This window comes from Salmo salar, chromosome 23 (assembly GCF_965601325.2).
Source record: "Salmo salar chromosome 23, fSalSal1, whole genome shotgun sequence".
Lineage (NCBI taxonomy): Eukaryota > Metazoa > Chordata > Actinopteri > Salmoniformes > Salmonidae > Salmo > Salmo salar.
Genome location: NC_138313.1, coordinates 48,541,914 through 48,569,912, shown reverse-complemented (window position 1 = coordinate 48,569,912; position 27,999 = coordinate 48,541,914). Strand labels below are relative to the sequence as shown.

Below are 27,999 nucleotides of genomic sequence, written 5' to 3'. Positions count from 1 at the left end.
GGCAAATTGTGGGATTAGCTAATTTAGCCAGCTAAACTAAAGACCCTCAAGCCAACAACAGGTGCCTTTGTTCATGTCACGGATCGTTGGAAAGCTCTCTATCAACCAAATATGTGGATAAACGTTGGTCATTTGATTCGATGTAATGTTTACATGGGTAACGTTATATAGTAGTCGTTGGCTGAATATCAACGACATTTAATTTCACCTGTAAGGTAAACTAACAGTCAACTAGGGGTCTGTTCCTCGAAACATCACAGGAGTCGGAGGTTCACAACTTTTATGGGGGGGCGATGACATGGTTAACTTGGCTATCTGAAGAAAAAAAAACATTATGGCGATGAACTAGCTTCACAGATGCAACAGAGCCTGGGTTCAAACCCAGAGTCTCTGGTGGCACAGCTAGCACTGCATTAGACCCCCTGTGCCACCAGGGAAGCAAGTCAGTTAACCTGTTGGGTCTAGGGGGCAGCATTTGCACGTCTGGATAAAAAAAATGTACCCGATTTAATCTGGTTACTAATCCTACCCAGTAACTAGAATATGCATATACTTATTATATATGGATAGAAAACACTCTAAAGTTTCCAAAACTGTTTGAATGGTGTCTGTGAGTATAACAGAACTCATTTGGCAGGCAAAACCCTGAGACATTTTCTGACAGGAAGTGGATACCTGATGTGTTGTATTGACTTTAAACCTATCCCATTGAAAAACACAGGGGTTTAGGAATATTTTGGCACTTCCTATTGCTTCCACTAGATGTCACCAGCCTTTACAAAGTGTTTTGAGTCTTCTGGAGGGAGATCTGACCGAACAAGAGCCATGGAACGGTGATGTCCCATTAGACACCTGGCGCGCTACTTCATGTTGGGTACCCTCGTTCCAATACGTTATAAAAGACTATGCATTCGTCCACCTTGAATATTATTCATGTTCTGGTTAAAAAAGGCCCTAATGATTTATGCTATACAACGTTTGACATGTTTGAACGAACGGAAATATATTTTTTCCCCTCGTTCATGACGAGAAGTCCGGCTGGCTTACATCATGTGCTAACGAGACGGAGATTTTTGGACATAAATGATGAGCTTTTTTGAACAAAACTACATTCGTTATGGACCTGTGATACCTGGAAGTGACATCTGATGAAGAGAATCAAAGGTAATGGATTATTTACATAGTATTTTCGATTTTAGATCTCCCCAACATGACGTCTAGTCTGTATCGCAACGCGTATTTTTCTGGGCACAGTGCTCAGATTATTGCAAAGTGTGATTTCCCAGTAAGGTTATTTTTAAATCTGGCAAGTTGATTGCGTTCAAAAGATGTAAATCTATAATTCTTTAAATGACAATATAATATTTTACCAATGTTTTCTAATTTTAATTATTTAATTTGTGACGCTGACTTGACTGCCGGTTATTGGAGGGAAACGATTTCCTCAACATCAATGCCATAGTAAAACGCTGTTTTTGGATATAAATATCAACTTGATAGAACTAAAAATGCATGCATTGTCTAACATAATGTCCTAGGAGTGTCATCTGATGGAGATTGTAAAAGGTTAGTGTATCATTTTAGCTGGTTTTATGGTTTTGGTGACCCTGTCTTTGACTTGACAAAACATTACACACAACTCTTGTAAATGTACTGTCCTAACATACTCTAAATTTATGCTTTCGCCGTAAAACCTTTTTGAAATCGTAAAACGTGGTTAGATTAAGGAGATGTTTATCTTTCAAATGGTGTAACATAGTTGTATTTTTGAAAAATTTGAATTTTGACATTTATTTGGATTCAAATTTGCCGCTCTTGAAATGCACCTGCTGTTGATGGAGTGCACCACGGGTGGCACGCTAGCGTCCCACCTAGCCCCAAGAGGTTAAGAACAAATTCTTATTTTCAATGAAAGTCTTGGTCAGGGGCAGAACGACAGATTTGTACCTTGTCAGATCTTGCAACCTTTCGGTTACTAGTCCAACGCTGCCGCCCTGGAGTTTGTGTTCATATTTGTTCTGCCCTGGATCGATTTCACTTGAATGATCTCATATTCAAACAGCCTTAGTTCCTACTGCTTCTTTAATTCTTTGTTTATCAGACAGTCACCAACACGTTGTTCTGGTCTTACCTGTTTATCATTCCTCTCTGCTGCAGCTGACACTGTATCATGGCCTTTATGTTCATCCATCACACACAGCAGACAGATACACTGCTGATCGGTACGACAGTAAACCTCCAGCAGTTTGTCATGATGAGAGCAGATCTTCTCTTGTAGTTGTGCGGTGGCTTTGACCAGCTTGTGCTTCTTCAATGCAGGAAATTCATAGTGAGGTTGGAGGTGAGTCTCACAGTAAGAGGCCAGACACACCAAACAGGACATGAGGGCTTTCTGCTTTCTGGTCCCAGTGCAGAAATCACACACCACATCTCCAGGTCCAGCATAGCACAGAGCAGGAGGGGGAGCAGCCTGGAGTCTTGTCTTCTTCAGGTCCTCCACCATATCAGCCAACATGTTATTTTTCCTCAGATTAGGCCTTGGAATGAAGGTCTCTCTGCACTGAGGACAGCTATAGACCCCTTTCAGAACATCCTGATCCCAGCAGCCCTCAATACAGATTCTACAGTAATTGTGTCCACAGGCAGTAGTGACTGGTTCCTTCAGTAGATCCAGACAGACAGAACAACAGAACTGGCCCTGGTCCAGCAGAACTCCCTTCTGAGCCATTTTGATGGTTGTTCACTCTCACAAAGACAGACGACACAGAGACTCAGATACGTTTTGTTTCCACAGAAGTTAGTTTTTGGGAGGTATGGACTTTCTGGTTCTGCCAGATAGGTGAGTTTAGAGGGAGGGAAGGAGGGAGGGGTTAGAGGAAGAGAGAGAGAGAACTGCATGCAACGTCGAGAAGGAGACAAATATTTTAGTTCCTAGGTTAGGACCCTTAATATTAAATAGAGTGGTTAGAATATATAAAGGGTAACAGTTTCTATGAAGTACATATTCTAACTATTTTAATGACCTTTAAAATGTCTTATAATACACTTATGTGTTATAACACTGATTTTAAATGTCAATAATAATTCATAAGTGGTTGTAATGAGGAGGGGACTTGATATTGATCCAATGTTCTGTAGTTGAAATTAATACTGTATGTATTGACTGATCATTGAGAATGGGGTAATACTTTACATTACAGTGTGTTTAGGGTTAGAGGTACTACATTCAGCAGTAACCCTAACCCTAGACATATCTAAGACTAAAAAGAGAAGACGTTTTACAATCAGAGTTCTTTGTATCTCTTCTTAGTCATACAGATCCCCCCCACATCTTATAGGTGGACGGGGTTATGAACATATCCAATACATTATTTCTGAAACCAGATGAAATGAAACTGTCTTTCAGCAGGAAAAGCTTCTCTAATAATCCTAACCATGGCTGGGTGTCTTCAGATGCTGAGAGGTATAGAGACACACTGTCAAGGTGGCAGGTAGCCTTGTGGTTTAGAGACTGAGAAGTGTAGAGACACACTGTCAAGGTGACAACTATCCTAGTGGTTTAGAGACTGAGAGGTATAGAGACACACTGTCAAGGTGGCAGGTAGCCAAGTGATTTATAGCGTAGGGACAGTAACTGAAAGGTCGCTGGTTTGAATCTCTGAGCTGTCTATGTACCCTTGAGCAAGGCACTTAACCATAATGCTCCTCTAAGTTGCTCTGGATAAGAGCTTCTGCTAAAGGACTAAAACATCTGGCTGGGCTTTCATGTCAAAACTGTTATTCTATTCTAGTCATTATATTGTATTATATGATAATATTATCAGGTATGAAGGTAAGACCCAGATGCAGACAACGTCGAATTAACAATGTTTTAACCTGTTATGGCTAGGTGGCAGTATTTTCACGGCCGGATAAAAAACGTACCCGATTTAATCTGGTTATTACTCCTGAGCCTATGGGAGCATCAGAAAGTGTCACGTTACCGAAGAGATCCTTTGTTGTGGAAAGAGATGGCAAAGAAGGCCAAGAAATGGTCAGACAGGGCACTTCCTGTATGGAATCTTCTCAGGTTTTGGCCTGCCATATGAGTTCTGTTATACTCACAGACACCATTCAAAAAGTTTTAGAAACTTTTGAGTGTTTTCTATCCAAATCTACTAATTATATGCATATTCTTGTTTCTGGGCAGGAGTAGTAACCAGATTAAATCGGGCACGTTTTTTATCCGGTCGTGAAAATACTGCCCCCTATACCACAACAGGTTAAGTTATTACATTATAATGAGTTATTACACTAATTTTTGTTTATTACATTATAATTTGCAGTATGCCTGTCGGGCCCTTCACTCCAGCTGCCACTGACAAGGGGCCAATGTGTCACCAGAGGAAGGACTGATAAAAAACTAATGACTGTTTCATGTTGAAAGTCCAAGTCAGCATCATGCATTTGCTGCTCAAGTTATTCCATATACTTTGACTAGTCTAGTCATTCCATAAATGTTTTTGTTTATTGTACCTTGACTAATCAAATTCTTCCATGTATTAAAACAACAGTTTGGTGTGTTATTAATTGATCAATCAAGTCATTCTGTACATTTCACCTTTTTTTATTTACAGTTTTAACCTGACATCATTCCATAAAAAACGTTCTCTGTCAAATCCACCATCCCTTCTGTTTAGCCAGATAATACTTCCTGCTGACCAGCCAATCACATCAAAGTGCTGTTTGCTGCCTGGTGTGCTCTCTGGGGAGGCCATCCCTATGATCAAAAGACGTTGAAAATACATATATACAACAACAAAAAATGTCAATTTTGCTCACTTGGATCCTTCCAAATCTCCTTTAGTTGATCTTGAGCGAAGCCTGGGCATCGAAGATTACCACTGTGGAGCCCTGGTTGGTGGTGATCACGGGTCAATGCTGTTTCACATTGACGTTGCCACAGGATCCTGGATGGTAATTCCTGAATGAGAAGAATCAGAGGGGGTTGATTAGGTTGGAAATGTCATTACATGTTATCAGCTGTAACATTGTCTCAACAGTGATGAATACCAAGTGCTGTACAGGACTTACAACACATTGAGACAGTACTGAAGCTTTGTGATGGGAAGATATGGCTGTTACTGCAGTGGTGTGGAGGCTGCATTGTGGGGCCTGCTGGACTGACAGAGTTGGTGGGATGAGATGAGGGAATCTGGAGGTCAAAACATGATGAACAAACAAAACAAGAAAACATCAGAAAAACTGATTTAATACCAACTGTTAAAGTCTCAAATATATGTCAGGAAACTTTAGACACAGTTTGTAATGATAAAAAAAGATTTACAACAGGTAAAACTGGGATCAGCTGGATTAGACTGAAGAACAGTATGGTTGACACCAATGCAATTTGTTAAGCAGTTGTGTTCCTTGTTGGCAGTGGAAGATGGAACACACATCACCCCAATCATAACACCTACAGTACATTCTGCTACTTGTAAATCAAGTTCCTCTAGATCTAGGATATGTGTTCAGTGTAGCAGAGGTAGTATCACGTTGGCATTGGCGTCACTGGAGAAGATTCTGTACTTACCTGCTCTGTGGTCCCGCCTGGTTCCTCCCAGAAGTGGAGGTGGAACAACGTGGGGGATAATGGGAGAAGGGTGATACCAGCCGCTCAACAACAGCCCAACAGGCAGTTCTGGGAAACAGATGAACATTTCTGAGTCACACCCTTAACTTGACATACTGTCTTTATGATTGATTGGTTATGTACAAGCTATGCTATGCAGATGCAGCATTCAGTGGGCTGAATAAATTTGGTTTGAGCTTTTCTCTGCATCCGTTTCAGTTCATACTCTGTTCACAACCTAACACCTTGCTTCAATGTATTTACTCTAATGCCTAAATGTTCTTATTCATCTTCAGAATTAGAATTACATGAACCTTGTTTTCACATTAAACTAACATAAAGAAAAGGGTGGTGACATGCTCTAATCTTCCCATGCAGTCACATGATGACAAACACAAGCAGTATCTGTAACAGCACCGTTTCTAGACAGACAACAGAGGATGTTCATGATGTTTTGATAAACAGACTATTAGAATTAGAATATATATTATAACAGAGCCTTTCATTAAAAAAAAATCTAAATGAGTTAGAAAGTAATCTTATCCCTATTTTATGCTCCACCTCCACAATTAAAAACACTTGATAAAATGTCATTGTGAACAGATTCAATTTGTGAAATGCACTCATTTGGGATCTGGTGTTACACTAAAAGGGCATTATCCTCTACGGGATCAGTATCCCCCCGTCAGACGGTTGAGCTAACGTAGGCTAATGTGATTAGCATGAAGTCTTATGACAATCAGAAATCAGACATTGCCAAATGGGAACTTTCCTACATCTGAATGCATTCTGGAGAGAGACGGACCATAACTTCACCCACTTCCCCTTCTTCTTGATTCAAAATGTTACATTATTCTCATGACACATTATCTTCACGCATCCTAACAGTGCACTGTGAATGCGCTATCTTTCCTTTCCATTTCGCAAGAAGCTGAAACCAGAGATCCGTATATAATGATGAGATGCTCATGTCTCCGCCCTAACAATGGGGGTCTTAGACTCTACACTGGTTATAAAGCGGATTCATGTGCTTCATTTGAAGGAGTCATTTGGCCACTTTAGTACAGGCCTTATCAAAACATATATGACTATGGGCTAGGCTACATGAGGTGTGATACTAACCTTATAAAAACATATAGGACTATAGGCTACTAACCTTATTAAAACATATAGGACTATGGGCTAGGCTACATGAGGTGTGATACTAACCTTATTAAAACATATAGGACTATGGGCTAGGCTACATGAGGTGTGATACTAACCTTATTAAAACATATAGGACTATGGGCTAGGCTACATGAGGTGTGATACTAACCTTATTAAAACATATAGGACTATGGGCTAGGCTACATGAGGTGTGCAACTGTGAATTGAAAAAGTCGCCAAAAAAAGGCATGCAGTGTTTCTTGCCTTACTGCACACAAGCTGGGCATCATTCACAAGTGGTATTCTAATATTGTCACCCATCAGACTAATCCAGTGGCTGAGGAGAGGAGTGAGGGGCAAATTAATCACTACACACGCACATCCTGTTTGATCACATGTGTCACGCCCTAACCATAGAGAGCCCTCTGGGTTCTCTATGGTGTATAGGTCAGAGCGTGACCAGGGGGGTTTCTAGCTTTTGTATTTCTATGTTGGTGGTTTGTATGGTTCAAAATTAGAGGCAGCTGGTAATCGTTGCCTCTAATTGGGGATCATATTTAGGTAGCCCTTTTTCCCACCTGTGTTTGTGGGATATTGTTTTGTGTGAGTGCATTCAGCACCACGTAGTTCACGTTCGTTGTATGTTTATTGTTTTTTGTTTAAGTTTTCACTGCAAATAAAGATGTGGAACTCAACACACGCTGCACCTTGGTTCGTCCATTATCACGACCGTGGCAACATGATTCATCTAATAAAGTCCCAACATCAGTTTAAAGTACATTTCACAATTTTTTGTCTGTTTATATTGACATCTTATAGAGCACAAAATGAGGGTATGATTATTTAAAACTCATTTCCAGCATTATTTTAGGAAAGTTAACTGAAGAGGCAATGTTTGTAAACCTATATTCTAATTATAATAGTCTGTTTATCAAAACATCATGAACATCCTCTGTTGTCTGTCTAGAAATGATGCAGTTTAAAATACTGCAAGAGAAAACATGGTATGTGTATTTAGACAATTGTATTCAAGACAGCTTCAGTTTCCACCGGAGTATACAGGTTCCAGTACTCTACTAACACTTCACACAACTAATTGTTGTCTAAATTAAAGACCATGATAATATGAATAAGATTTTGATGCTAGGCAGTAATATAACCTGTTAGGGCTAGGGGGCAGTATTGACACGGCTGGATAAAAAACATACCCGATTTAATCTGGTTACCACTCCTACCCAGTAACTAGAATATGCATATACTTATTACATATGGATAGAAAACACCCTAAATTTTCTAAAACTGTTTGAATGGTGTCTGTGAGTATAACAGAACTCAAATGGCAGGTCAAAACCTGAGAGATTCCTTTACAGGAAGTGGCCTGTCTGACCATTTCTGGAACTTCTTTGCCATCTCTATCATTTACTAAGGATCTCTGCTCTAACGTGACACTTCCCACGTCGTCCATAGGCTCTCATAGCCCGGGAAAAAAGAGAATGTCGTCATTCCAGCCCCAGGCTGAAACACATTATCGCCTTTCTCAAGTGGCCCATCAAGAGACACTAGCTTATGCGCGTGACCCCGACCGCCCCCGCCTTTGGGATTTTTTCCTCTGTTTGCCGAAAAGGAGATTCCCTGTCGGAATATTATCGCTTTTCTACGAGAAAAATGACGTAAAAATTGATTTTAAACAGCGGTTGACATGCTTCGACGTACGGCAATGGAATACTTTGAATTTTATTGTCAGGAATTGCGCCAAGCGCGCGACACTTCTTTACTATTTCGGATAGTGTCTGGAACGCACGAACAAAACGCCGCTATTCGGATATAAGGATGGATTATTTTGGACCAAACCAACATTTGTTATTGAAGTAGACGTCCTGGGTGTGCATTCTGACGAAGACAACAAAAGGTAATGACATTTTTATAATAGTAAATATGATTATGGTGAGTGCTAAACTTGCCGGGTGTCTAAATAGCGAGCCCGTGATGCCTGGGCTATGTACTTAGAATATTGCAAAATGTGCTTTCACCAAAAAGCTATTTTAAAATCGGACATATCGAGTGCATAGAGGAGGTCTGTATCTATAATTCTTAAAATAATTGTTATGCTTTTTGTGAACGTTTATCGTGAGTAATTTAGTAAAATGTTAGCGAATTCCCCGTAAGTTTGCGGGGGGTATGCTAGTTCTGAACGTCACATGCTAATGTAAAAAGCTGGTTTTTGATATAAATATGAACTTGATTGAACAAAACATGCATGTATTGTATAACATAATGTCCTAGGGTTGTCATCTGATGAAGATCATCAAAGGTGAGTGCTGCATTTAGCTGTCTTCTGGGTTTTGGTGACATTATATGCTGGCTTGAAAAATGGGTGTCTGATTATTTCTGGCTTGGTACTCTGCTGACATAATCTAATGTTTTGCTTTCGTTGTAAAGCCTTTTTGAAATCGGACAGTGTGGTTAGATTAACGAGAGTCTTATCTTTAAATGGCTGTAAAATAGTCATATGTTTGAGAAATTGAAGTAATAGGATTTTGAAGATTTTGAAAATCGCGCCACAGGCTGGCAGTGGCTGTTACGTAGGTGGGACGAATTCGTCCCGCCGGTCCCATAGAGGTTAATGGCGTCAGACCGAGGCTCTGCATCTGTCCTCATGCTCCTAGACCGTAGTGCTGCTTTTGCTACCATCGATCACCACATTCCTTTGGAGAGATTGGAAACCCAAATTGGTCTACACGGACAAGTTCTGGCCTGGTTTCGATCTTATCTGTCGGAAAGATATGTTTGTCTCTGTGGATGGTTTGTCCTCTGACAAATCAACTGTAAATATCGGTGTTCCTCAAGCTCCGTTTTAGGACCACTATTGTTTTCACTATATATTTTACCTCTTGGTGATGTCATTCAGAAACATAATGTTAACTTTCACTGCTATGCGATGAAACCCAGCTGTACATTTCTACATTTAAAAAATAATAATAATTTTACCCCCTTTTTTCTCCCCAATTTCGTGGTATCCAATTGTTAGTAGTTACTGTCTTGTCTCATCGCTGCAACTCCCGTACGGACTCGGGAGAGGCGAAGGTCGAGAGCCATGCGTCCTCCGAAACACAACCCAACCAATCCGCACTGCTTCTTGACACAACGCACATCCAACCAGGAAGCCAGCCGCACCAATGTGTCAGAGGAAACACCGTACACCTAGCGACCTGGTCAGCTTGCACTGCGCCCAGCCCGCCACAGGAGTCACTAGTGCGCGATGAGACAAGGATATCCCTGCCAGCCAAACCCTCCCTAACCCTGACGACGCTGGGCCAATTGTGAGCCGCCCCACGGGCATCCCGGTCACGGCCGGCTCGAACCCAGAGTCTCTAGTGGCACAGCTAGCACTGCGATGCAGTGCCTGAGACCACTGCGCCACCCGGGAGTCACTCAGCTGTACAATTAGATGAAACATGGTGAAGCCCCAAAATTGCCCTCCCTCGAAGCCTGTGTTTCCGACATAATGAAGTGGATGGGGGCAAATGTTCTACTTTTAAACTCGGACAAACAGATGCTTGTTCTAGGTCCCAAGAAACAAATAGATCTTCTGTTGAATATGACAATTATTCTTGATGGTTGTACAGTCGTCTCAAATAAAAAACTGTGAAGGACCTCGGCATTACTCGGCGTTACTCTGGAGTTGATCTCTGTTGACGAACATATCAAGACTGTTTCAAGGACAGGTTTTTTGCATTTACGTAACATTGCAAAAATCTGAAACTTTCTGTCCAAAAATGATGCAGAAAGATTTATCCATGCTATTGTCACTTCTAGGTTAGACTATTGCAATGCTCTACATTCCGGCTACCCGGATAAAGCACTAAATAAACTTCAGTTAGTGCTAAACACGGCTGCTAGAATCTTGACTAGAACCAAAAAATGTGATCATATTACTCCAGTGCTAGCTCCTCTACACTGGCTTCCTGTTAACTTCTTACATCTAGACGTTCCGCTAGCGGATCACCGCTCCAATATCGAATGATAGGGCGTGGCGCGAAATACAAATACGTCAGAAATGCTATAACTTCAATTTCTCAAACATATGACTATTTTACACCATTTTAAAGACAAGACTCTCCTTTATTTAACCACACTGTCCGATTTAAAAAAGGCTTTACAACGAAAGCAAAACATTAGATTATGTCAGCAGAGTACCCAGCCAGAAATAATCAGACACCCATTTTTCAAGCTAGCATATAATGTCACAAAAACCAAAACCAAAGCTAAATGCAGCACTAAGCTTTGATGATCTTTATCAGATGACACTCCTAGGACATTATGTAATACAATACATGCATGTTTTGTTCAATCAAGTTCATATTTATATCAAAAACCAGCTTTTTACATTAGCATGTGACGTTCAGAACTAGCATTCCCACCGAACACTTCCGGTGAATTTACTAAATTACTCACGATAAACGTTCACAAAAAACATAACAATTATTTTAAGAATTATAGCTACAGAACTCCTTTATGCAATCGCGGTGTCCGATTTTAAAATAGCTTTTCGGTGAAAGCACATTTTGCAATATTCTGAGTAGTTAGCCCGGCTATCACAGGCTAGCTATTTTGACACCCACCAAGTTTGGTACTCACCAAACTCAGATTTACTATAAGAAAAATTGGATTACCTTTGCTGTTCTTCGTCAGAATGCACTCCCAGGACTTCTACTTCAACAACAAATGTTGGTTTGGTTCCAAATAATCCATAGTTATATCCAAATAGCGGTGTTTTGTTCGTGCGTTCAAGACACTATCCGAAGGGTAACGAAGGGTGATGCGCTGACGCTTATCGTGACAAAAAAAATCATCATTCAATGTTCTGGCGCCTTCTGAGAGCCTAGGGGAGCCTTAGAAAGTGTCACGTTACAGCAGAGATCCTTTGTTTTGGATAGAGATGACAAAGAAGGCCAAGAAATGGTCAGACAGGGTACTTCCTGTACAGAATCTTCTCAGGTTTTGGCCTGCCATTTGAGTTCTGTTATACTCACAGACACCATTCAAACAGTTTTAGAAACTTTGGAGTGTTTTCTATCCAAAGCTACTAATTATATGCATATTCTAGTTTCTGGGCAGGAGTAATAACCAGATTAAATCGGGTATGTTTTTTATCCGGCCTTGAAAATACTGCCCCCTATCCATAACAGGTTTTAAGGCAAAGGCTGATTTCAAGGTTTTACTGCTAACCTACAAAGCATTACATGGGCTTGCTCCTACCTATCTTTCCGATTTGGTCCTGCCGTACTGTTACGCACGCTTCTTGGAAGAGGGAACGCAACACCCTGCTACAACTCAACTCCCCGTTGAGGGAAAGAGATATGGGATTGTAGGTACAGGTAAGGATGACAGAGGCAGAGATTAGTGCCGTTTACAGGGGATTTATTTCGTTCACACGGTAATTTGGGGAAAAGGGGCTGGACGGAACCAAAGCAAAGAAAGTAAAAAATAAAGAGCCCCTTCTCCTACCTTACCTACCTACCCACTACTTACGTAACTCGGACCACCTGGCACACTAACCAAAATAGAGGGGATGGTCTGCACAGGTCTTACCTAGTATGCATAGACATAGTACATACTACAGGTATATGTATGCCCGCAGGCCTCTTGCCTAAGCAATCCCAAGGTGCCTTTCCCTTCCCCCCTGGGAACAAATGAAACAGAATAATACAAACATAAAGTGACCAATTTCACTGTTTTTGATTACAGTATCAAACGTCAGCAGGACCGGCTACAAAATACTTAACAAAAATTTATAAAGACCATCAATGAAACACAGGACATACCAAGAAGCTCTCTCCTAACAAAGGAACACTGTCATTTAAAGCTGCCTAAGGAGTCGGTAATTGCAGACAACTGTATCTTCTAACGAGAGGGCGGGGTCAGAGCTCCAATCTGCAATGGGGCCGACCAATCAGCTGCTTAGAATTTCAGAAAGCCATCCTGAAACACACACATACAAAGAACCTGGGGAACGTAACACGTACATACCTACACGTACGCTACGGTCACAAGACGCAGGCCTCCTTACTGTCCCTAGAATTTCTAAGCAAACAGCTACAGGCAGGGCTTTCTCCTGTAGAGCTCAATTTTTATGGAATGGTCTGCCTATCCATGTGAGAGACGTAGACTCGGTCTTGACCTTTAAGTCTTTATTAAAGACTCATTAATTCAGTAGGTCCTTTGATTGTACTCTGGCCCAGGAGTGTGAAGATGAACGGAAAGGCACTGGAGCAACAAACTGCCCTTGCTGTCTCTGCCTGGCCGGCTCCCCTCTCTCCACTGGGATTCTCTGCCTCTAACCCTATTACAGGGGCTGAGTCACTGGCTTACTGGTGCTCTTCCATGCCGTCCCTAGGAGGGTTGCGTCACTTGAGTGGTTTGAGTCACTGACGTGATCTTCCTGTCCGGGTTGGCAACCCCCCTTGGGTTGTACCGTGGTGGAGATCTTTGTGGGCTATACTCGGCCTTGTCTAAGGATGGTAAGTTGGTGGTTGAAGCTATCCCTCTAGGGGTGTGGGGGCTGTGCTTTGACAAAGTGGGTGGGATTATATCCTGCCAGTTTGGCACTGTCCGGGGGCCCTGTCCGGGGCCACAGTGTCTCCCGACCCCTCCTGTCTCAGCCTCCAGTATTTATGCAGTAGTTTATGTGTCGGGGGGCTTGGGTCAGTCTGTTATATCTGGAGTATTTCTCCTGTCTTATCCGGTGCCCTGTATGAATTTATGTATGCTCTCTCTAATTCTCTAATTCTGTCTCTCTTTCTCTCTCTTTCTTTCTCTCTTTCTTTCTCTCTCTCAGAGGACCTGAGCCCTAGGACCATGCCTGAGGACTACCTGGACTGATGACTCCTTGCTGTCTCCAGTCCACCTGGCCATGCTGCTGCTTCAGTTTCAACTGTTCTGCCTGCGGCTATGGAACCCTGACCTGTTCACCGGATGTGCTAGCTGTCCCAGACCTGCTGTTTTCAACTCTCTAGAGACCGCAGGTGCGGTAGAGATACTCTGAATGATCGCCTATGAAATGCCAACTGAAATTTACTCCTGAGGTACTGACCTGTTGCTGGTCATCTTTGAACAATTGAACATCTGGGCCATGTTCTGTTATAATCTCCAACCGGCACAGCCAGAAGAGGGCTGGCCCCTCATAGCCTGGTTCCTCACTAGGTTTCTTCCTAGGTTCTGGCCTTTCTAGGGAGTTTTTCCTAGCCACCGTGCTTCTGCACCTGCATTGCTTGATGTTTGGGGTTTTAGGCTGGGTTTCTGTACAGCACTTTGTGACATCAGCTGATGTAAGAATGGCTTTATAAATACATTTGATTTGATTTGATTTAGATGTACTGTGTATAGACAGCCTGGTCTCATAGACTAGACGCACTGTGTCACTGTGTGTAGACAGCCTGGTCTCATAGACTAGATGCACTGTGTCACTGTGTGTAGACAGCCTGGTCTCATAGACTAGATGTACTGTGTCACTGTGTATAGACAGCCTGGTCTCATAGACTAGATGCACTGTGTCACTGTGTATAGACAGCCTGGTCTCACAGACTAGATGCACTGTGTCACTGTGTGTAGACAGCCTGGTCTCACAGACTAGATGCACTGTGTCACTGTGTGTAGACAGCCTGGTCTCATAGACTAGATGCACTGTGTCACTGTGTATAGACAGCCTGGTCTCATAGACTAGATGCACTGTGTCACTGTGTGTAGACAGCCTGGTCTCATAGTAAATGTAAATCCAGGACACTCAGATAGATTAGTATGATATGTTATGTTTGTATGGTTACATAAGACAGAAGGTTACTTAAAGGTGCAATATGCAGAAATTGCTCTGCCATTTACTGGTTGCTAAAATTCTAATGGTAGGCCTAATTTCAGTTTGTGACAACACAAGCAGTAATTGTGTAGAGAATCATTATACCATATGAACCGCTGTGAAATATATTTTCCATAACCAAAAATATTGTATTTTCATATGTTCGAAGCTGGTGTACAAAACTGACAGTAAGATGCAGAAACGAAACTTAAGAACAGGAAACATAGAAATAGTGCATATAGAACACATCTACAGCTGATTAGACTTGCTTTAAATTAGAAATGAAAGATCTATAACTCAATGTTTCTATGTGAATTTGTTCTGGTCGCCCAAAAAGTTACATATTGCTGGTTGGTAAGGCAACAACATATTGTATGTTTCTAGGCTAAAAGATATGAGGTGCTCCGTGTTCCTGCTGGTAGCAGGCCTCAACCTGGATGTGGGGAAATGTCCTGCCTTGGAGTATGGTTGTATCTATCTTGGAAGTCAGATGACAAACCTGCATGGATTAGCAAGAGAAAACATTGTACGTGTATTTAGACAATTGTAGTCAAGACAGCTTCAGTTTACACCGGAGCATACAGGTTCCAGTACTCTACTAACACTTCACACAACTAATTGTTTTCTAAATTAAAGACCACGATCAGATGAAATAGATTTTGGTGCTAGGCAGTAATATAAACATGCACACAGTCCAGTAAGTTTCCCAAAATCCCCAGTTTTCAAAAATGTCCTGCTTATTCCTTCCCGATACTGTGAATCTCCCAACTGGGTTTTCAAAGAATGTTGGGGAAAGTTACCAGATTTTTGCATCTACCTGGGACAGAACTCACCTACTGTCTGTATAATAGACCGAGCTCCCTAAGTAACAATGAGATGACAACTGGGACCGACCAGGCTCGATTCGACGTAGCAAAATTTGAAATTGTGTTTTTTACATTGAATAAAAGTAGAGACACAGAGATAGAAAATGGTGTATCATACATTACAGTTGAGGAACAATGGGAAAGTAATTCTGGCGGGCAGGCAGCTCTGGGGAAAGTAATTCTGGCGGGCAGGCAGCTCTGGGGAAAGTAATTCTGGCGGGCAGGCAGCTCTGGGGAAAGTAATTCTGGCGGGCAGGCAGCTCTGGGGAAAGTAATTCTGGCGGGCAGGCAGCTCTGGGGAAAGTAATTCTGGCGGGCAGGCAGCTCTGGCGAGTCATTTTGTTTTTCCCTGTGGATGCTTTTCATTTTCCAATTAAAAGAATGAGTATCCACATACCCGCTGCGCCTTGGTCCTTCTCTATCCAGTATGACATTTTCAGCGACGAGTACGACATAATCTGTGACAATGTCACCACCCTTTTCTTTATGTTAGTTTAATGTGAAAACAAGGTTAATGTAATTCTAATTCTGAAGATGAATAAGAACATTTAGGCATTAAAGTAAATACATTGAAGCAAGGTGTTAGGTTGTGAACAGAGTATGAACTCAAACAGATGCAGAGAAAAGCTCAAACCAAGTTTATTCAGACCACTGAATGCTGCATCTGCATAGCACAGCTTGTACATAACCAATCAATCATTTATTACAGTATGTCAAGTAAAGGGTGTGACTTCTCAGAAATGTTCATCTGTTTCCCAGAACTGCCTGTTGCGCGGTCGTCAAGCGGCTGGTACCACAATGACAATGGATTCCTGACATAGTTGGAGAGACTTCAACCAGCACCTGCCACCTCTATCTGGGGAACCTGGGAAATAAACCCGAGTACTTTCCCAAATGTACAAAACAACTCATGCTTTTTTTTCAATAACATTTTCCGCAACATTGTTCTGAAATAAATTCTCAGTGAAATGTGAACATTTGATTGATTAATTTAATTTATTGAAAAAGTTTCAAATTCAGTCTGTAAGAGAACAAAATGTGTAAAAATTCAAGGTGTGTGAATACTTTCTGAAGGCATTGTATATGAAATGGGAAGGCCATTGTGCAAACATTGTGCAAACACCTGTAATCTCAGAAATAGCCGTCTGTCTGTCGTGGGTTATCAAACAGTATGCTGTTATTCCTGTTTGAAGACAGGAAAGTGATCCTGAAGATTAAAATAGTGTTCTTCAATTATTTTAATGCCTAATCTTTTACGTGAAGTGTGTAGTGATTTTACAAATACATTTAGCTCTGTCAGGAAACTGAACAGACAGGCAAGATGGAACACGCATCCACACCCGACACACCCACATCCTGTTTGATCACCTGATTAAGCTGATAAATACCCAACAGTACTCCCAAGTGAACAACACGTTATGGAAATTTTTGACATAAACTGGTGTTCAAAGATTATCCTTTTCAGTAGAGTCACATCTAGAACTTATCCGGGCGTTTTAATACAAACATTTGCGGAGTTGGAGCGTGATGAGGGTAAGATTATTTTAAAACTAATTTGGAGAATTTCTTATGAAAGTTAATAACTGAAGAGGTAATGTTTATGTTAACCTATATTCTAATTCTAATAGTCTGTTTATCAAAACATCATGAACATCCTCTGTTGTCTGTCTAGAAACGGTGCTGTTACAGATACTGCTTGTGTTTGTCGTTGTATGATTGAAAATCATTTCACTCACTTCCTCTTTGTGTTTAATGTAAAAACAAGGTTAAACAAATTCTGTTCTGGTTTTTTTATTCATTTTTTTCAGGATAATGAAGATGAAAACCAACATTTTGGCATTAAAGTAAAAGTTGAGGAAAATGTCAAAGAAAAATGTGTCATTATAACAATGAAGTACGGAAAAAAAACAAAAGAAATTCATATTTCTACACTTAGCCTAAAGGAGAAATTCTCGAAAGAGAAGAGAGCCTTATTAGACTTTATAGGTCCTTTTAATGAAAATACTGTATTTAAAAAAATTACTTTCCAAAAACCAAATAACACATTTGAAAGTAACTATGTGATTTACATCACTAGTTTCTATGATTATGTCAACGTAATTGAGTATTTCTGGAAAAATAAGGAAAAAATACAAAATATAACGGACCCAATTTATATAATATCAGGGTGTTATATTTCTTTAATAGATAGGAATGATTTCTACATTAAAACTGAGCTCAGAATTAATGATAACGATATTGAACTTGCAATTCAGGAAGGAAAACTTAATGTATCTGATATTGTAATTAAAGGAAAACATTTAAATCATGTCCCATATAGTACATTAGATAATAAGGTATCGATGAACCTAGATTTCTGTCTTGCTCTCACTGATATAATCTTTGGAAATCAAGAAAAACTTCTTTGTATAAATAATCATTTTAACATCACTGCTTTAGTTGCGGTATTATTTTCAGAGGTAATCAGAAATCCAGAGATGATATTTATTAACCTAATTGCAATGACAATGGATTCCTTAAATACTTGGAAAGACTTCCGCCAGATTATGCCACCTTTAGCTGGGGGAACCTGGGAAAATAAACAGGAGTGCTGTCCCAAATTTATGAAACGACTAAACCTATTTTTTTCAAAAACATTTTCTGAAACATTTACTGAAATAACTTCTCATTAATTTTCTTTCATTAATTTAATTAACAATGAAACATGTATCATTATGATAATGCAGTACGGTAGACAAAATAAACAAATTACTATGAATATTACTAAACCAAACTTTAACCTGGATTTCTCGAAAGACAGTTGTAAACTCAAATTAGACTTCATAGGTCCTTTTAATGAAAATACTGTATTTAAAAAAATAATAATCCTAAAACAAAATAACATCTTTCAAGAAAGTAACTATGTGATTTACATTAATAGTTTGTATGATTATGTCAACGTAATTGTGTATTTCTGGAAAAATAAGGAAAAAATACAAAATATAACGGACCCGATTTATATAATATCAGGGAGTCATATTTCTTTAATAGATAGGTATGACTTCTATATTAAAACTGAGCTCAGAATTAATGAACACACTATCCCGTATGCTATTCAGGGAGGCAAACTTAATGTATCTGATATTGTAATTAAAGGAAAACATTTAAATCATGTCCCATATAGTACATTAGATAATAAGGTATCGATGAACCTAGATTTCTGTCTTGCTCTCACTGATATAATCTTTGGAAATCAAGAAAAACTTCTTTGTATAAATAATAGTTTTGACATCACTGCTTTAGTTGCGGTATTATTTTCAGAGGTAATCAGAAATCCAGGGATGATATTTATTAACCTAATTGCAATGACAATGGATTCCTTAAATACTTGGAAAGACTTCCGCCAGATTATGCCACCTTTAGTTGGGGGAACCTGGGAAAATAAACAGGAGTACTGTTCCAAATTTATGAAACGACTAAACCTATTTTTTTCAAAAACATTTTCTGAAACATTTTCTGAAATTATTTGAACATGGAAATTCTTTGATTAATTGAATTTATTTTAAAAAGTTGTCCTTCATGGAAGGGGCGGGTGGTGGAGGGTCCAAATAAAACAAAATAAAACATCCCAAAATGTTATAAAATATCAACAAATTCATCTTCATTATCCCCCACGTTGTTCCACCTCCGCTTCTGGGAGGAGCCAGGCGGGGCCACAGAGCGGGTAAGTACAGATTATTCTCCAGTGACACCAATGCCAACGTGATACTACCTCTGCTACACTGAACACATATCCTAGATCTAGAGGAACTTGATTTACAAAAAGCAGAATGTTCTGTAGGTGTTATGATTGGGGTGATGTGTGTTCCAGCTTCCACTGCCAACAAGGAACACAACTGCTTAACAAATTGCTTTGGTGTCAACCATACTTTCCTTCAGTCTAATCCAAATGAACCCAGTTTACCTGTTGTAAATATTTTTTTTATCATAACAAACTGTGTCAAAAGTTTCCTGACATATATTTGAGACTTTAACAGTTGGTATTAAATCAGTTTTTCTGATGTTTTTTTGTTTTGTTTGTTCATCATGTTTTGACCTCCAGACTCCCCCATCTCATCCCACCAACTCTGTCAGTCCACCAGGCCCCACAATGCAGCCTCCACACCACTGCAGTAACAGCCATATCTTCCCATCACAAAGCTTCAGTACTGTCTCAATGTGTTGTAAGTCCTGTACAGCACTTGGTATTCATCACTGTTGAGACAATGTTACAGCTGATAACATGTAATGACATTTCCAACCTAATCAACCCCCTCTGATTCTTCTCATTCAGGAAGTACCATCCAGGATCCTGTGGCAACGTCAATGTGAAACAGCATTGACCCGTGATCACCACCAACCAGGGCTCCACAGCGGTATCCTTGGACACCCAGTGAATCCAGAGAGAGCACACCAGGCAGCATTGAGCACTTTGATGAGATTGGCTGTTCAGCAGGAAGATTCATCTGGCTACACAGAAGGGATGATGGCTCTGACCAATAAAATTCTATTTTTGAAACTATATAACTGAATAAACTATGATTTAACTAAAAACATATTTCTGTTTTGGTTAGTAATTATTGCCTTATTTCACTGTAGAGCCTCTAGCCCTGCTGAATACGCCTTATTTATCCATCCTACAAGTGTTTAGCAGATGTTATTGCGGGTGTAGCAAAATGCTTGTGTTTCTAGCTCCATCAGTGCAGTAATATCTAACAATACACACAAATCTAAGTATAGGAATGGAATTAAGAATATATAAATAAATGGGCGAACAATGTCAGAACGGCATAGACTAAGACACAGTAGTATAGTATAGAATACAGTATATACATATGAGATGAGTAATACATAGACTAAGACACAGTAGTATAGTATAGAATACAGTATATACATATGAGATGAGTAATACATAGACTAAGACACAGTAGTATAGTATAGAATACAGTATATACATATGATATGAGTAATACATAGACTAAGACACAGTAGTATAGTATAGAATACAGTATATACATATGATATGAGTAATACATAGACTAAGATACAGTAGTATAGTATAGAATACAGTATATACATATGAGATGAGTAATACATAGACTAAGACACAGTAGTATAGTATAGAATACAGTATATACATATGAGATGAGTAATACATAGACTAAGACACAGTAGTATAGTATAGAATACAGTATATACATATGAGATGAGTAATACATAGACTAAGACACAGTAGTATAGTATAGAATACAGTATATACATATGAGATGAGTAATACATAGACTAAGACACAGTAGTATAGTATAGAATACAGTATATACATATGAGATGAGTAATACATAGACTAAGATACAGTAGTATAGTATAGAATACAGTATATACATATGAGATGAGTGTGTATATACTGTAGTGCAAATCAATCCCAGAACAACAGCAAAGGACCTTGTGAAGATGATGGAGGAAACAGGTACAAAAGTATCTATATCCACAGTAAAACGAGTCCTATTTCGACATAACCTGAAAGGCCGCTCAGCAAGGAAAAAGCCACTGCTCCAAAACCGCCATAAAAAAGCCAGACTACGGTTTGCAACTGCACATGGGGATTGAGATTGTACTTTTTGGAGAAATGTCCTCTGGTCTGATGAAACAAAAATAGAACCGTTTGGCCATAATGACCATCATTATGTTTGGAGGAAAAAGGGGGAGGCTTGCAAGCCGAAGAACACCATCCCAACCAAGAAGCACGGGGGTGGCAGCATCATGTTGTGGGGTGCTTTGCTGTAGGAGGGACTGGTGCACTTCACAAAATAGATGGCATCATGAGAAAGGAAAATTAGGTGGATATATTGAAGCAACATCTCAAGACATCAGTCAGGAAGTTAAAGCTTGGTTGCAAATGGACAATGACTCCAAGCATACTTCCAAAGTTGTGGCAAAATAGCTTAATAAGGACAACAAAAGTCAAGGTATTGGAGTGGCCATCACAAAGCCCTGACCTCAATCCCATAGAAAATTTGTGGGCAGAACCGAAAAAGCGTGTGTGAGCAAGGAGGCCTACAAACCTGACTCAGTTACACCAGCTCTGTCAGGAGGAATGGGCCAAAATTCACCCAACTTATTGTGGGAAGCTTGTGGAAGGCTACCCGAAACATTTGACCCAAGTTAAACAATTTAAAGGCAATGCTACCAAATACTAATTGAGCATATGTCAACTTCTGACCCACTGGGAATGTGATGAAAGAAATACAAGCTGAAATAAATCATTCTCTCTAATATTATTCGGACATTTCAAATGAATTAAAATAAAGTGATGATCCTAACTGACCTAAAACAGGACATTTTTACTTGGATTAAATGTCAGGAATTGTGAAAAACTGAGTTTAAATGTATTTGGCTAAGGTGTATGTAAACTTCCGACTTCAACTGTATATAGGCAGCAGCCTCTATGTGCTAGTGATGGCTATTTAACAGTCTGATGGCCTTGAGATAGAAGCTGTTTTTCAGTCTCTCGGTCCCGGCTTTGATGCACCTATACTGACCTCACCATCTGGATGATAGCGGGGTGAACAGGCAGTGGCTCGGGTGGTTGTTGTCCTTGATGATATTTTTGGCCTTCCTGTGACATCAGGTGCTGTAGGTGTCCAGGAGGGCAGGTAGTTTATCCCCGGTGATGCGTTGGGCAGACCGCACCACCCTCTGGAATCTCCTGCGGTTGCGGGCGGTGCAGTTGCCATACCAGGCGGTGATACAGCCAGACAGGATGCTCTAAATTGTGCATCTGATAAAGTTTGTGAGGGTTTTAGGTGCCACGCAAATTTCTTCAGCCTCCTGAGGTTGAAGAGGCACTGTTGCACCTTCTTCACCACACTGTCTGTGTGAGAGTACCATTTCAGTTTGTCAGTGATGTGTACACCGAGTAACTTGAAGCTTTCCACATTCTCCACTGTGGTCCCGTCGATGTGGATAGGAGCTGCTCCCTCTGTTGTTTTCTGAAGTCCACGATCATCTCCTTTGTTTTGTTGACATTGAGTGAGAGGTTGTTTTCCTGACAACACACTCTGAGAGTCCTCACCTCCTCCCTGTAGCCTGTCTCGTCATTGTTGGTAATCAAGCCTACTACTGTTGTGTCGTCTGCAGACCTGATGATTGAGTTGGAGGCGTGCATGGCCACGCAGTCATGGGTGAACAGGGAATACAGGAGGGAGCTGAGTACGCACCCTTGTGGGTCCCCAGTGTTGAGGATCAGCGTGGCGGAGGTGTTGTTTAGGATCCAGTTGCACAGGGCGGGGTTCAGACCCAGGGCCTCCAGCTTAATGATGAGCTTGGAGGGTACTATGGTGTTGAATGCTGATCTAGTGCGTGTGAGCCCTCGTCAACGTCAGCCATCTTCAAAGACAAGCTTTTGTATACTCTGTTCTGCCCCTGTTTCTACACATCTGCCAACTGTCATATTGATAAAAGGAGAGGTAGAACTCTGACCGTTGGTCCTTAACAACTCAGCAGGTTAATTGCTCCATCTTATAATTCAATTGTTGTTTGAAAGATTCTGCAGTCTCCCTTTCTGGTTAGAATTTCTATGACACCGCCCCCTGGTGGTAAGAGTAGGTAACAACACATCTGCCACACTGATCCTCAATACGGGGACCCCTCAGGGGTGAGTGCTTAGGCCCCTCCTGTACTCCCTGTTCACCCATGACTGCGTGGCCGGGCACGACTCCAACACCATCATTAAGTTTGCTGACAACACAACTGTGGTAGGTCCCGTGTGGCTCAGTTGGTAGAGCATGGTGTTTGCAACGCCAGGGTTGTGTGTTCAATTCCCACGGGGGACCAGTACAGAGAAAAAAATGTATGAAATGTATGCATTCACTACTATAAGAGTGTCTGCTAAATGACTTAATTGTAAATGTCAATGGTAGGCCTAATCACTGACAATGATGAGACAGCCTATAAGGAGGAGGTCAGAGAACTGGCAGTGTGGTGCCAGGACCACAACCTCTCCCTCAATGTGAGAAAGACAAAGGAGATGATCGTGGACTATAGGAAAAGGAGGGCCGAACACGCCCGCATTCACATCGACGGGGATGTAGTGGAGCGGGTCGAGAGTTTCAATTTTCTTGGTGTCCACATCAACAACAAACTATCCTGGTCCAAACACAGTTGTGAAAAGGGCACAACAAAACCTATTCCCCCTCAGGAGACTGAAAAGATATGGCATGGGTCCCCAGATCCTCAAAAAGTTCTACAGCTGCACCATCGAGAGCATCCTGACTGGTTGCATCCCCGCCTGGTATGGCAACTGCTCGGTATCCGACCGTGAGAAACTACAGAGGGTAGCGCGTACGGCATAGTACAAGCGGTACCGGAGCACCAAGTATAGGTCCAAAAGGCTCAGATTCTACCCCCAAGCCATAAGACTGCTGAACAATTAATCAAATGGCTACCCGGTCTATTTACATTGACACATACCCCCCTTTGTTTTTACGCTTCTGCTACTCAATGTTTATTATCTATGCATATTCACTTCACCCCTACCTACATGTATAAATTACCTTGACTAACTCGTACCCGCACCGGTACCCCCTGTATATAGCCTCGTTATTGTTCTTTTATTGTGTTACTTTTTTTATTTTTTTTTACATTCGTTTATTTTGTAACTTTATTTTCTTAAAACTGCATTGTTTGTTAAGGGTTTGTAAAGTAAGCATTTCACGGTAAGGTCTACACCCGTTGTATTCGGCGCATTTGACAAATACAATTTTATTTGATTAGATTTGATGCAGGCAAGAGTGTGCAAGGTCGGTTTTTAATGTGTCACTGGCGTAATCAAGGTGATAAGACAATTTGTCTCTCGACCTGCGTGCACCTACATTGTAATCTTTGATTCATCGCCTAGGTTGTAGCAACCTCATGATGGGTACAGGGAAAATTTGAGTGTCATGTAGTAGCCTAAACCTATCGATGTTAACATTGAACTGGGTCAATGGAATATGAACGATAATATGCTGTATAGAAACAAGCCCATGCTCATAAAAAACAAAACTATTATCCCTTCCAATCGTAAACAGGAGAAATGCGTTGAGGTGCTGACACGTTTAGCTAATGTTACAGTCAACGAGCGGCGTAGACCGGACGCCATCACGACATTTACTGAGATTAGAAAACGGACCGTTCATTAACCTGGTCCCAGATCTGTTAGTGATGTATTGCAAAATTCCAGTTGGTAAGACATGAGTTGACAAGGCAGCACAAACTGACCTGGACCAGGTTAACTATTCATCGGTTTAATGGACCAGGTTAACTATTCATCAGTTTAAGGGACCAGGTTAACTATTCATCGGTTTAAGGGACCAGGTTAATTAACTATTCATCAGTTTAAGGGACCAGGTTAACTATTCATCAGTTTAAGGGACCAGGCTAACTATTCATCAGTTTAAGGGACCAGGTTACCTATTCATCAGTTTAAGGGACCAGGTTAACTATTCATCAGTTTAAGGGACCAGGTTAACTATTCATCGGTTTAAGGGACCAGGTTAACTATTCATCGGTTTAAGGGACCAGGTTAACTATTCATCAGTTTAAGGGACAAGGTTAACTACTCATCAGTTTAAGGTGAATAATAAATACACAATCAAGTTCAAGCTCAAAATGACATTTTTTAATAAAGTATAAAAAGTTTATAAAAAAGTAACAATTTATCACCTGAAACAGAGGTATTTAAAACATCTGAAACACAAGATATATCTTGGAAACACTGTAGAACAGTGATCAATGTTGAGAGACATACTTGAAACATCTGTGGATTTTATGTTGTGTGGAGTCAAAGTGGGGCGGCAGGGTAGCCTAGTGGTTAGAGTGTAGAGGTGGCAGGTAGCCTAGTGGTTAGAGTGTAGAGGTGACAGGTAGTCTAGTGGTTAGAGTGTAGAGGTGGCAGGTAGCCTAGTGGTTAGAGTGTAGAGGTGGTAGGTAGCCTAGTGGTTAGAGTGTAGAGGAGGCAGGTAGCCTAGTGGTTAGAGTGTAGAGGTGACAGGTAGTCTAGTGGTTAGAGTGTAGAGGTGGCAGGTAGCCTAGTGGTTAGAGTGTAGAGGTGGCAGGTAGTCTAGTGGTTAGAGTGTAGAGGTGACAGGTAGCCTAGTGGTTAGAGTGTAGAGGTGGCAGGTACCCTAGTGGTTAGAGTGTAGAGGTGACAGGTAGTCTAGTGGTTAGAGTGTAGAGGCGGCAGGTAGCCTAGTGGTTAGAGTGTAGAGGTGGCAGGTAGCCTAGTGGTTAGAGTGTAGAGGTGGCAGGGTAGCCTAGTGGTTAGAGTGTAGAGGTGACAGGTAGTCTAGTGGTTAGAGTGTAGAGATGACAGGTAGCCTAGTGGTTAGAGTGTATAGGTGGTAGGTAGCCTAGTGGTTAGAGTGGAGGGGTGGCAGGGTAGCCTAGTGGTTAGAGTGGAGGGGCGGCAGGGTAGCCTAGTGGTTAGAGTGGAGGGGCGGCAGGGTAGCCTAGCGGTTAGAGCGTTGGACTAGTAACCAAAATGTTGCTGGATCAAATCCCCGAGCTGACAAGGTACAAATCTGTCGTTCTGCCCCTGAACTAGGCTGTCATTGAAAATAAGAATTTGTTCTTAACTGACTTGCCTTGTTAAATATAGGTAAAAAGTCACGATTGTCTCCTGTTTATAACAAATGTGAATGGAACATTTCAATAAAACACATAATTTGAACAAGAAAAAGGTAACAGATTGCAAACAGGTAACTGACAAAATAAACACTTGAGTAAATGAGGGATACAACATTTATTGAAAGTAGGTGCTTCCACATAGGTGTGGTTCCTGAGTTAATTAAGAAATTAACATCCCATCATTCTTAGGGTCACGTATAAAAATTCCCAGTTGCCCATTATGGCTAGAAGAAGAGATCTCAGTGACTGAAAGAGGGCTCTCAAAGGAACATAGAGGGTGTGTCTCAGTGACTGAAAGAGGGCTCTCAAAGGAACATAGAGGGTGTGTCTCAGTCACCAGATCTCAACCCAGTTCAATACTTGGTCCCGTGTAGCTCAGTTGGTAGAGCATGGTGTTTGCAACGCCTGGGTTGTGGGTTCGATTCCCACGGGGGACCAGTACGGAGAAGAAAAAAAAAAAAAAATATGAAATGTATGCATTCACTACTGTAAGTCGCTCTGGATAAGAGTGTCTGCTAAATGACTAAAAATGTAAATGTACTTATGGGGAGATTCTGGAGTGGCGCCTGAGACAGTGTTTTCCATCAACAAAAAACACCAATTGATGTAATTTCTCGTGGAAGAATGGTGTCGCATCCCTCCAATAGAGTTCCAGACACTTGTAGAATCTATGCCAAGGTGCATTGAATCTGTTCTGGCGGTTGGTGGTGGCCAAACGCAATATTAAGACACTTTATGTTGGTGTTTCCTTTATTTTGGTAGTTACCTGTATACGACAATGTCACAGAAATAACTACGTAACTCTTTCAAACATCACAAACAACCTCTCTCCTTCTCCCTGATTATTTATCTGGACCCTTCCGTGTCTGGCTGTTGTGCTGTTTGTCCCTGGATGTTCTGGTTCTGGTCGTCGAGGAGGAAGACAGCTTCTTCTTCAGCTTCCCAATGTCGTCCTCATCCTCCCCCCGTCCCTCCCCCCTCCTCCGAGCCTCCCCTCTTCTCCTCCGCTGGCCTCTACCTCTGCCAACCTGGACTCCTGCTTCCTGTTGTAGCTCTCCTCTCTGCTGCTTACCAGCAAATGTCTCACTTCTGTTCCACACTAGGATGTTCACTCCTGTGGTGGAACACAAAAGCCTTATTGTCCCAAATGGCACATTATTCCCTATATCGTGCACTACTTTAGACCAGAGCCCTATTCCCTATGTAGTACACTACTTTTGACCAGGGCAGGCACCCTATTCCCTATGTATTGCACTACCTTTGACCAGGGCTGCTACCCTATTCCCTATATAGTGCACTACTTTTGACCAGGGCTGGCACCCTATTCCCTATATAGTGCACTACTTTTGACCAGGGCAGGCACCCTATTCCCTATATAGTGCACTACTTTTGACCAGGGCTGGCACCCTATTCCCAAGTTGAACACTGATTTTTTAGCAAAAGAATCAAACGCTTTAGAATATTTCCAGCTACAAACATAGTTAGTCTCTTAGCTGATTTGATCCTGGGTGCTGAGACTACAAATATAGTCCAGTATTTAAAAAACACAGACTCACCCATTCCAGATCCTAAAACATCTCCCATCGGATTGAACTTGTTGACCTGGAAAGGAAGGTGTGCAGAGATTTAAAAATTGGCATTATTTTTGACCCAATGATGGCTTGAACAATAGTGCAGCACAAATACATCATTGAAGACTTGTAACAAACAGCTTCATCACTTTCCATATCAAAGTCCAAGGGCTACAGGCTAACATTGACATTAAACTAAGGCTACAGGCTAACACTGACATTAAACTAAGGCTACAGGCTAACATTGACATTAAACTAAGGCTACAGGCT

The 27,999-nt window shown here is 41.1% G+C and overlaps 3 long non-coding RNA genes across 3 annotated transcripts; 1 reads left to right on the top strand and 2 right to left on the bottom strand.

Moving 5' to 3' along the window:
• Positions 1 to 4,637: 4,637 nt before the first annotated feature.
• LOC123732510 (uncharacterized) lies at positions 4,638 to 5,700 on the bottom strand. Its single transcript, XR_006763181.2, has 3 exons — positions 5,573 to 5,700; positions 5,074 to 5,194; positions 4,638 to 4,963 (listed from the first exon to the last, which is right to left on the bottom strand). It is a non-coding gene; the product is annotated as an uncharacterized LOC123732510 (long non-coding RNA).
• An 11,083-nt stretch (positions 5,701 to 16,783) lies between these two features.
• Positions 16,784 to 20,051, top strand: LOC123724011 (uncharacterized). The gene is made up of 4 exons (XR_006762813.2): positions 16,784 to 17,008; positions 17,284 to 19,178; positions 19,557 to 19,677; positions 19,788 to 20,051. It is a non-coding gene; the product is annotated as an uncharacterized LOC123724011 (long non-coding RNA).
• Positions 20,052 to 25,129: 5,078 nt separating this feature from the next.
• On the bottom strand, positions 25,130 to 27,760 carry LOC123731732 (uncharacterized). The gene is made up of 2 exons (XR_006762812.2): positions 27,715 to 27,760; positions 25,130 to 27,272 (listed from the first exon to the last, which is right to left on the bottom strand). It is a non-coding gene; the product is annotated as an uncharacterized LOC123731732 (long non-coding RNA).
• Between the last annotated feature and the right edge of the window lie 239 nt (positions 27,761 to 27,999).